This window comes from Malaya genurostris, chromosome 2 (assembly GCF_030247185.1).
Source record: "Malaya genurostris strain Urasoe2022 chromosome 2, Malgen_1.1, whole genome shotgun sequence".
NCBI lineage: Eukaryota > Metazoa > Arthropoda > Insecta > Diptera > Culicidae > Malaya > Malaya genurostris.
The window spans coordinates 221,537,266-221,549,568 of record NC_080571.1 but is presented as its reverse complement, the minus strand read 5'-3'; positions in this window follow the sequence as shown (position 1 = coordinate 221,549,568).

The window sequence follows — 12,303 nt, the reverse complement described above, 5'->3', positions numbered from 1 at the left end:
CTGCTCCAGCCAGCACCAGCACGACCATTCAACAGAGAACCGTCCGTATAACAAACTATGTGTGCATCAAGTTGTCGTTCCAAATAACCAGTCAGGATAGCTCACATTGAATGTTTTGAAGGGAAAACTGCATGTGAGAGTTAGGTCACTAAGAGCAAGTAAATACTCATCCCACGTAACCATTTGAAACCACAAGCGAGTGTGGCTGGTAGCATAAACTAATGAGTTACTGTTCCAAAGCCCTGTAACCTTAAGACGGTATGCACAAGATAATGCTTCTTGTTTTAGGAACACATGTAGTGGTTTGAAGCACATTAGCGCCTCTAGAGCAGCAGTAGGAGTAGTCGTGAATGCTCCTGTAATCGCTATTAGGACCATCCTTTGGAGATGATTTAGCTGTGACTGAACTATCGCAACTTCTCCTTTCTGCCACCATACAAGACATCCGTATGCTAAAATTGGTCTAACAATAGTTGTGTAGATCCAATGAATGTATCTGGGTTTGAGTCCCCATGATTTTCCAAAAGCTCGTCTACATTGACCGAAAGCCATGCAAGCTCTTTTAATCCTGAAGTCAATGTGAGCAGACCAATTCAGTTTTGAATCAAGAATAACTCCGACGTATTTAATTTGATCAACCACATTTATCTCTGAACCGAAGAACTGTAACAGACGAGCTCCTGTGATTATCCTACGACGAATGGAAAGCACCATTGATGTTTTGCCCGGATTTACAGATATCGGCCCTTATTACCGTTCTCACTCCACTATCACATTCACTTCACTTACATGTCACTTCACATGATTTTACCTATTACCGGTATCACGCACAGTGAAGTGATCACTGTGGTGGAAAAACTAATTTTTTCAACAAAATGTTGGTGGCGTGATGTTCATAATGACATCAAGTTCATTCAAGTAATTACTTTTGTCTCAGAAGCGACTTCCGTAATAAGGACCTACATTCACTTCACTTGATTTCCACCGTGAAGTGATACCCATAATAAGGGTCACAGACACTTCACTTGGTTTTCACCGTGTAGTGACACCGGTAATAAGGGCCATCAATCAGGTTCCAAGTGCGAATAACAGTTATTCTTTGTTTATTTTCTCTTTCAATTATTACGGCGTATTCCTGTATTTTCCAACATTTTTTCAACAGCAGATCGAAAGTTGATAGTTACAAAGTGTAAGATAGAAGGATTGCCTATAGGACCGTAATAATCGAAAGAAAGAGGAACTGTCATTTGTACTTGTACTTTTCCAGTGTTTTTCTTCAAATTTCAGAAGAAGTACGCATAATGGTAAAAGTAACATCAGATAACATGTTTGATAAATTTTTTAAGAATTCTTTGGGGCCTTGTTTTTAGTTGCCAGCCAATTATTTCCTTAATTTCACCAAAATTTGTCTCAGTAATGTCAAATTGTGACAATACTTGTTTAGTAATCTTGGTATTGATTTCAATAGGATTCGCAAAATCGACAAAGCTGTCGACTTTCATTTTATCCACCGTTTGCAAGGAATTTTTGATATCCTTCTTTGACAGCTGAAATTGGTTTTTCAGAGTTCGTAAGAGCTTATTCAGTGTCGATGATAGGAGAATCAAATTTAGATCATCTCAGTCACTAGAGGCATAGATTGTTGTGCTCTGTGAGAACTTGTATGCACACATTCAGGAGAGGCTTCAGTGGCTTATGCTTATGGCAGTTGAAAACAAATTGCTGTCTCAGTTGCAACGTCGAAACGGTTCTGATGTCATACCATATAAGCAGTGCACAACCCGTCAATTTTGTCACGAGACGCCACTGGTTGTTAGAAGTAATCGGGTTTGAGGGAGGAGTGTTGTGCTTTAGTTCATTCATTTTTAATTTTTAACCTTATACTATGCCAGGATAAAAAAGTATTGGAATATACTAGAGATGGTCAGTTCGCGTACGGTCCAAAAGAACTAGTTTTCCTCGAAGATTGAGTGTACTGGAGTTCTTTATTGAAGAACGATAGCTTTCTATTCTTCTCAATAGAATAGTCTTTCGAAACGTTTGCTGGTTTGAGGAATCTGGTAGAAGTCCGCGAACTTTGAAAATGTATACAAAAGAGAATGATTATTGGTAGAACACATGCAAAAAGACTTTATTATTATTGAATCTGTTTACTATAAAATATAATTTATAGCTTTCATATTATTTTCGAAGAAACATATCAAGTTTCAGAAAAACGAACGAATGGTTCAATAGAACTGGCAAAACCGTTCATTTCAAAGAACTATTGAAAACTTGATAGTTGTACCGAAAGAATCAGTTCTATTGAACCATTCTTTCGTTATTCTGAAACTTGATTCAGATTCAGTGGTAGTCTTGAAAAAGATGGAATAGTTCGAAAAATAATTATTTTATTTTAATTGTAAGACTTTAAATTTAATTAGGCTTTCAAATAACTGGACATTGTGCTGGATGGTACTGTTAGTTCAGAAGATAAACGTTTGGACAAACTGTGGATAAGAGTTTTAATCGTAGTTCCAAGGAGATACCCGAAAAATACTTATTTCTCAACTCTCGATGTTTTTTGGACATGTTAAAAAACCGGGAATTTTCAGTCTTGCGCACTGGGAAAACCGGGAAATTGAAATCGCTAATTCACTTGCCACCCTGGAAACTGTATTGGTTTCGCATTTAGCAACGGGGAGTAAACCTGATATTAAAAACCAGGTTCGAAACTGACTCGATTTCAGTTCAACAATGTTGAAACTATTGAACAATCCAATCAGCGTGGTCACCACGAGATAGCGTTATGGTGATTGTTTTAACATATCCCATGTATTTAGAAAAATTTTTGAGGAATTTTTCAATTTACTCGAGTTTGAAAGAATGCAGATGGCAAAACCTTACAAATATGGGTAAGAAAAACGATTATTCATGTGTTGTCATCAAACATATGATTTCAAATTGTCCTATACTCTTGACAATCTCGGATGGAATTTGAAATTTTCAGTTCACATACAGATTTGATTTCGATGATAAAACATGAGTAAATAGACTAGTCATAAAACTTTTGATCATAATTAATCAATTAATCTCAAAATCCAACCCAAAAAACAAAGAATATCCCAGATATGAAAACAGTACCCAACCTCACTTCTTCGAATTTGGTATTTCATGTAACGATTTCCCCATAAATATCAATCAAACATACCACGGAAAGTTACTGAATCATTAATGATCGATTATTTTACCAAATTTTCACACGTTTTTGTATGTTAGTATTCGATTCATAAGAAAAAAAAAACCCGGCATATTGTTCGAATCTTCAAGCAAAATCTGAAAATTATCACCATCGCTTAGTTCAAAGCTCGCCACTCGGGCAGCGCAGCGATCGCAAAAGAGTTGGTTGGATTCTTCAATAGGTTCGAAACTAGCTTCAAACAAACCGTTCGACAGCAGCAGACCCTGTCAGCTTGGAGCGAAATCAATCTTCAGTTCAACAACGCCCTCGCACAGCATTACATTTAACATATCATGTCAATTGTACGGGTGCGCAGTGCTGCTATTTTGGCGCGCACGAATTTGACATTTCTCGTCCCTACTTCTCCCGGGTAGGTGTAAATAGCAAACAAAGATCCAAATAATAACAATTTTTACCATCATATCTTGGCTTGATGTTTCTGTGTTATTATAGCGATACTTGATATTTTCGTGATATTGCATCCAAGAAATCAAGAATAAAGAAAATTAGTTATAATATCTTATTTCATTATTGATGAGCTATTCCAATTTCATTAAAAAAATTGATCCCGTAGTTCTATCTTCAAATAAAATACTATTGAATAAACTGCATCAGAATTAGATAAGAGAAATACTTGATATTACTCTATTCTGAATGCTAGAATCTAAAATAATTGAGAAATTCGTCTTCTATAAATATTTTGTTCTTGGTTTCATATTACAATGACAGAATTTTATATTTTGTAGCTATTTGCTCATGCAGGTTTTGTTATGATTTTTGATATTTCAAACTAAATAATGTTAATTTCTACCATTGAGATGTTTGGTTTTAATAACAGAATTTGTAGCTGGTTTGCAAATCACTTCTACCCGGGCTATGTACGAGATTCGATGCGGACTCGTTTGAAGGCGCCATGCTTGCAAAAAGGGATGTGCCAATGATTTGTTCGGGAAATGTGAGAGCTGGATATCTTGTTAATATGGTGTCTTTGGCGCTGGTGATAATTTTCAGATTTTGCTTGAAGATTCGAACAGGGTTTTTATTTTTTTTTTCTGCAGGGTTTTTATTTTTTTTTTCTGATAAATCGAATACTAACATACAAAAACGTGTAGATGTTTGAAAAAAACTTAGGCTTACTTTGTCTCGACAGCAGCCTGCATATCACTGACAATTTTTCATGATTTGTCGAAAAAAATGGGGTGCCGGTAACCGAAATCGGTAGACATTTTGAAAATGACAGAACAAATCTTTGGCTGCGAAAATTTTGATAGCATCCGGCATTAAATCACGAAATAGATCGATTTCACCTCATAAATATTCAATCCACTCACCTTTCCGATTAATGCTCTTCAATTTATGATACTATAAAAAAGGGTGTTGATTTTCACGCAATTAAAATTAGTTTTGAACGCAGCAAAAAGTACAAGCGTCTGTTTGCTTCGGTATTCGGCACAAAAACAAAAACGTGCTGCTATTACACACACATGACATTTGTCGGAATGACGCTATCTGCTTTCTATCAAAAGGTACGGTGGGGTGCCGGCAACTGAATACTGCCGGCAACCGAACACCTTCCCCTTAGCCTTCCTTCCTTCTTACTTACGGAAATGTAAAATTACTTTCATTTCTCGGTTGATTTTTCATTAGGGCGTATAAGCAAGAGACAGTTTCTCTTTAATCACTCTCTCTTTCGATTATTACGATGTGATTAAAAATATTTTCTTTGATTTCACTGTTCTGTTTGAAAGTCGAAAGTTTCGGGTATCATTTTTTGCAAAGAGTTAAGTAATAAACGTGGAAACCGCTTGGTAATTAATAGAAGAGAAAGTACACAAAGAGGAACTGTCACTTGCTTATACGCCCTAATGGAAAATCAGCCGAGATTTATGAGTCGTTTTCTTTCGAACATCTTTTGTTTGCCGTACACTGTCATTCTTTTTTATGGTAACTCTATTGAAGAGTGACTTTTATGTTTTGCTGTGATATTGCACTTCGGAAAGTAACAAAAACATTTAGTTTTTAATGAAACTTTACTTTTTCTTCAAATCTTCAAACATGAGCGTACAAGTCTTTTTTTTTTGTTTTTGCATGCTTCATTGGCTAACACCAACTATTGACAGTTTCAAAAGGATTTCTCGCCGAATCCGATCTGTTATCTGGTGATAATACAGTCAAACTAATGGAATGTTTGGCTTACAAACAAACGTTGTATCGCTAAATATCGCATTTCACATGTTATGCTAGAGCCAATTTCCTAAACTAATTGGATATTGTTTTCCATGTAAGTCTAACCACTCAAATCAAAACAGTGCATTGTTTATGTGGTGGATGTCATTGTGCATGACCAGCAAAAAGATTGGGGGAGTATATCAAGGTTAGCTTAAAGTCGTGTGTCGTTCATCGTAATTAAGGTGTAATTTGGCGGGTTGCAAAACCAAAGTTTCCTTTCTTTAGGTACTCTAGTTAACTTTTTAATACAACTTGTTTCTTGTACTGTATTTCTCTCTGTCCCCTTGACTTGAGTAGTTTACATTTCAATCGATTTATCTGTTTATTTTTTTGGTAATTTCATTCAATTTCCGGAAAAATTTATTACATTTTTTTCTCTTAGATGGAATAGTAACTACTAATAAATGGTTTCGGTTTAACCCTTCAGATTCAGTAGTGTCAACAACAGTGAAAATAAAAGCACACCAGAGATGTCAGGTCGGTTTTTTTTTAAACTGTGTCCTGCGATGATAGAAATCTATGAACATCTGAGCATCGCAATGATGAATTTTGACAAATCATATTCTGAAGGATGCTTAAATATTTCTCACTCGATGCAATGCGGTAAGAGCGCATGATAGATAAAGTATATGATAGCATAAATCAAACAAATCTAGATTCCCCAATGTGATAGTCAGAGCCGGTGAAACATGTTAAGCCCAGGTGGGTAATTTTTCGTACCAGGGAGAACGACCCACTATTTTGAAGTATTATTTAGTCGATTTTTAAATAATATTTTGTTTCGATATAACTTTGCATGAGACTCGTAAATTCGAAGCTTGAAGTGTTTTCGATATTTTGTTGTAAAACAAAATTGCACATAGGGTTAAATACAATATTAAACTACAAAATTTCTGCCAATATTTGTTTGGAATATTAAGTCAGCAGTCTTTTAGGTTCCGTATAAACTTATTTGTGTTTGCAAATTTTCGAAATTATTTCTTTGAGAATTTTGGTTACCCTGATCGTTTAGTTGGTTTGGGGTTGATGGTGAAAGATGTCTCGCATGAATCGAAAGCAATGTCTTGGCATTACATTCCTTCTGTGGAATTTGGCTTTTCTGTTTCAACAGACTTCGCAGCCGATTCTTAGCATACATAATCATTTCATGGCTAGTACTACGATCCTACTGACACTATGAATCATTCCAGGTCGGGGCTCGAACATATGACAACTGGTTTATAAGACCAACGCCGTATGCATTGAACCGCAAACCCGGAAGAATCGAACGGCGCACAAAAGAAATCCAGTCGCTGATGTGCATAGCACATTGTTAAAAAAGTCCCGGGACCGACTGAGATAACGTTTGTAATGTCAAACTATCACCATCGTTCAGAAGACAAGTGTTTTCACGTCAATCGCACCACAAACACTAAACTTACCGACATATAAGTGACGTTACTTTTTGATTTACGAAAACTTAAAAATAACGAATTCCGTTTATTGATAAAACATTGCTTCCTAGAAGGAAAAACCGAGCAAGTCCAGCAATGGTTTAAGAAGTGTTACCCGCACTCAGATTAAAAACAAAGATTTGTGGTATTCTGATTTCAACGTGACCAAATTGAGCAGTCATCCGGAAAAAATGTGAGCAAGTTTTGATAATCGTGATGGATGAACACAAAATCAAAGTCCGACTAAACTGGAAGTGCTTTTACGATCGTATGCGAAAATCTGGGCATGAAAAAAATCTTTTAGAAATAAGTGCCTCGTTCGCTCTCAATTTATCAAAAGTAACAACGCATCAACAATCCAGAGAGCTGGTCGGCACTGTTTAGTCGCAATAAAAAGAAATTCTTGCGTTGGTATGAAACAGTGGACGAAACATGGATCTATCTTTATTCTCCGGAGTTGTTTCAACATTTAGACGGGGAAAACGCAACAGGTAGCTGCAACAAGTATGGCGTCAGTTTTTAGATGCTCGAGGTATAATTACCGTCGACTATCTTGAAAAGGAAGTACCAATGAAAGTTTTTAGTTATTAATGCGTTTGAAGCAGAAAAAAATCATCTTTTACCAAGACAATGCACAATGTCAATGAAAATAATGACCAAATTTAACGTATTGGGCACCGATCTGTTTCTTCACCCACCATATTCTCAATAACCTAGCCCCCAGCGACTACTTGTAATTTGATGATCTGAGAGAGTCATCGTTGCAACTGAAGCTTATTTTAAGGCCATGGACAAATCATTCTATAAGTATGATATAAAAAATTTAGGTAATAAATAAAGAAATACAAATGTTGTTTTCCTAGTTAGTTCCTGGACTGTTTTGGACGATGTTGAAGCAACCTTCTCTACGGCAGTATCGAACCGCACAGAGTTCAAGTCGATTCGACACTGAATTTTGTTTTCTGTGAGTAATTTTCTCAAATGGGAACGCACTCATTGAAGAGCAGAAATCATATGGAAACCGTGAACTTATGTATACGAAACCGTCATATCATTTATAGGAATGACAAATGGTTTGAAAAACAGGGAGAATTAGACATTGTTCGTAGTTGAGTTGTAGATGTTCAAAACCTAACCACTGTCTATATGGTTTTACTTCTATATTTTTAATTTGTACCCCAGTATAGAAAACAAAGACGCAATTTTACGTCAAAAGATTTTGAGTGATTTCATTTATGTGAAGATAAAGAATGGAAAGGTGAGACGTGACAAGGTTGATTTTAGCAAGCGGAAATCTTTTAGTAACTTTACTTTCGCAAGAGGAGTTGATCTTAAGCATCTCATCAATGCAAATCACTCGAGTCTCTGGTATGCCGGAAAGTACCGATAAAGGTATTTTACCACTTACTATTCGAACCGACAAAAGAATAGTTATCAGAAGTTGTTACTTTCTACTTGCGGCTGCATTCTCGTACACAATTAATTCTTCACTATCTCTAATAGTGAAAAAGTAAAAATACCATGATGGGTTTCCATCAGGTAGCGGTGAGTGCAGCGCTACTGAATACCGCTTACAACCTAGGCTAAACAGCCAGCACGCTGTGACTCTGGGAGCATAAGCAATAGTTCGAACAAACCTTTCATTCTGATGTTCAACTAGCTGTATAGAGATTGAGAAAAATATCCATACAGTGAAGAACTCAATGTATTTGAGAATGCTGTCGCAAGTAGAAACTGACTACTTCAGGTAACTTTTCTTTTGCCGGTTCGTATAGTAAATGGTAAAATACCTTTTTCGCTACTTTCCGTCATACCAGAGACTCGAGTGATTTGCATGAATGAGATGCTTAAACTCGACCCCTTTGGTTGTAGGTAAAAGATAAGTTACTAAAAGATTTCTGCTTGCTCAAATGACCATTGTCACGCCTCACTCTTTTGTTGTATATTCTAACATCCTTGCTCTACCTTGAGTACTAGCATTTTATAATTCTGATTTTATTTATTATTCTCAGTTACAATAAAACTATTTCTATTGTTATAAATGATACTAATATTACTATTATTTTTCGTTAGAAATTTCAGGTGGGTAGTTACCCACCTTTGGAATTTTCGGGTGGGTAGTACTACCCACCGTACCCACCTCTTTCACCGGCCCTGGTGATAGTAATGTAATTGAGCAGCCCGTGGCACCAAAAGCGCCTCTGGTGAGAAGTGGGTGAGCTAATGCTTCTTAAATGTATGTATAAAGTTACCTGCGCATTTCACACATTCACAGTAGCTATTGGAAAAAAGTACACCCATTTCTCACATCTAGCGCTGTCAGTGTCTTCGTACAGTGAGAAGTGTAGGTTTACTTGATTCATGATGATAGGCTATTTCGAAAGGCAAACTTTCAGCTACAACAAAATTAGTGTGAGATGTAGAATGGAATTCGCTTGAATGATATCTAATAAAACAGCTTGTGTCACTATTGACTGTGAAAGGGTTACACGAAATTTCAGTTAACTGTTTTGAGTATGTTCTCTCGACAATTTATCTATTTTTCAAATTTTTTTTTCGATTATTTTTTTTATATAAAACTACTATTGTTGAGTGCCTCTATAAAGTAAGGTGGCTTCGTCTTACATATCTGAAAGCTTAAACTTAGTTCAATTGATGAAAATATCGGTGCACTAAATCTTTGTCTGAAGGACAAGGGTAGAGAATGTGAAACATAATACTTTATTCGAATACGTATTTCATTCGTGAAATGAAATTTTATTGAAATAGGGTGCAAATTTACGCTAACCTAAATGTGTGGATTATCTACTAAATTGAAATGTGAGGATAATTTCTACCAGAGGAAATTTGATGCTTTTGAAGCAATAATACTTTATTGAACGGCTACAAATCGTTACCTAAGGGTAACATTGTTTGATTGTTTGAAAAACATGTTTTTGGCGATCGAAAATTGATTAGTTTTTTTTTTTACATGTTATATAGGGATTAATTAGAATCTTGCTTTGATGTGTGAAGTCGCTTTGCGATCATAAATTTTTGTTTGTTTAAGAAATAAGACTTTACTAACAGTATTAACTTGGTTCAGTTGTTTATACGATATGGATTGTAACACAAATGCTGCTAATTGAAATTTATATCAGGTGATAGGTTTACTGTTTGCGTCGTATCTTCCTTACTTCTATTTCTACGATAGACTACATAAACTTTCAAACGATCCACAGCGTTGTACTCTCTTTTTTGTGAGTTTGGGGGGAGTCTCCAAATCTCCACGAATTCATCACATTCAGATCCTTTGTTTGTGTCCCGTTGCGTGACACGCTATAATGCAACATGTACTTGTGATGCGAGGATTCGATATATTTTTTTTTTAAATGGTTCTGGTCTGGATAGAACTTAAATAAATTGGAATTGTAAACCTCTTGTGAAGTATTGATTTTTTCTTTAGGACGACATCTTAGTCGGTTAAAGAGTACATTAGACAAAAAAAATTCTGTTCAGAAAAACAAACAATTATAGGCAAATTAAAACTTTGAAACTTGAATCTTTTTCATGAAATTGATTTGTTAGTTCATCAAAATACCAAATATCATAGCATTTGTAATGATAACTACGCTGACACAATGACGAGAGCGAATAAATAAATATGATTGATGATACGTTTGTTCCTGTTCTATTATCCATCTCCCATTTCCAGTTACTGAATTGACTCTAAAACAAGAATGATTTTGATAGATTTTTTTTTGTAAGAAACTGGCTTTTTCTGTTCGATAACATTGGGAAACCGTCCCTTGATTCTCTCTATCGCTTTAAACTGAACATTTCCCATACAATAACAGGTCCTTGATTGAAGCATAGCAGTGTGATAGTAATGTAGTTGAGCATCCCGGGACACCAAAAGCGCCTCTGGTGAGCAATGGGTGCATAAATGCTCCTGCACTTTACACTTTCACACAACGACAAAAGCTCTTGGAAAAAGTACACTCATTTCGTCGTTTACTTGATATATCAGCTGTTTTTCAAAGAAGGGCGAATCTAACATTGACAGCAAATGAAGAAAAACATCAATGAATGTTTTTGAAGCAAAAGGGTTCTATTTAGAAATTATCGTATAGTCTCAGACCAATCTTTGATAAATCGATGAACTGTTGGTTTATCTTTAAATCTTTCAAAAGTATGCAATTTTTTCACTTCCCTCTATGTCCACTGAATAAAGCAACATAAAAGGATTTTATCAATTTGTTCACTCCCTATGTGAGTCATGAAGTTACACCTTCGCGCATTTTTCGTGAAATTGGTTGGTTTCCACGACTAAGACAAATCTGCGGGTAATTTTATCGTCTCATTTACTATTTCCAGTAGTGAAATGTTCGGAAACCATCTAAAATAATGAAAACAATTAGTTCGCCCTTCCTTTCTAGCAATTGAAGTAACGCCCGGTTTGGTGGAATGGAACACAGAGGGCGAAACCTACGTAAACAAATGGAATGACAGTTTCGCCCTTTGATTGAGATTTTCACAGAATCCGAATTTTTAGGCAAAATTGTAGCATTTTAAAGCATTTATTCGTAGTAGAGAGAAATTCGATTTGTTTAGTTTTGTAAGATTCGCCCTTCTTTGAAAAACATCCGATAGAATTTAAGTGTTCATGCACGGTAAACTAAATGTACTTGTAAATAAATACTATCGCGGTGCATAAAATTATAAGGATTATGAATTAATAGGAACTGAGCACTAGTGAATCAGAGTTGATTTCTATTTTCTAGATGAAAACTACACAAAATTAACCGCAGATTTTCAAAATAAATTAACTTTCCGAGCATTGGAGAGCCGAATTTTAGTATAATTCAATCTGAGTGTATTATGATTTATATTAATTATTTTGTGAACCATTTCGCGGTTAATTTTAACTTTTGGTTGAAATCTGAATCTCGAGCGGTTATTTTGATGTTGTCAAAAATAACCCTGCTCGAGAGCATGGTTATTTTGACAGATCGATGGTTATTTTCCGACACTGAAAAAAATCTTGCAATGAAAATTCTAATATTAATTCTTTAGTTGGAATTATTTTCAGTGCAAAATAAACAAAAATCGACACAAAATAACCGCGTAAGTGTCAGATTTCAACCACAAGGTAAAATTAACCGCAAAATGGTTCAAGTGGAAATAATTTACACCATTTGAGAGTCGCGATAAGTATCAAAACATCGCAGTGTTTGGGGCCCAAACTTATCGGTGTACTTTCAAAAGACTGGTGCTAACATACCGGTGTCAGCTGGCTGGTTCCGTGACATAAAAACACGTTTTTACATCTGTTTCTAGTTTCAGATTCCGTATTGAACGATTTATTCAAAATTGAACGGCAACGATCCATCGTTAGAAGATCCAGCCACAGACTAACAGACAGGACACTCAAATTAGATT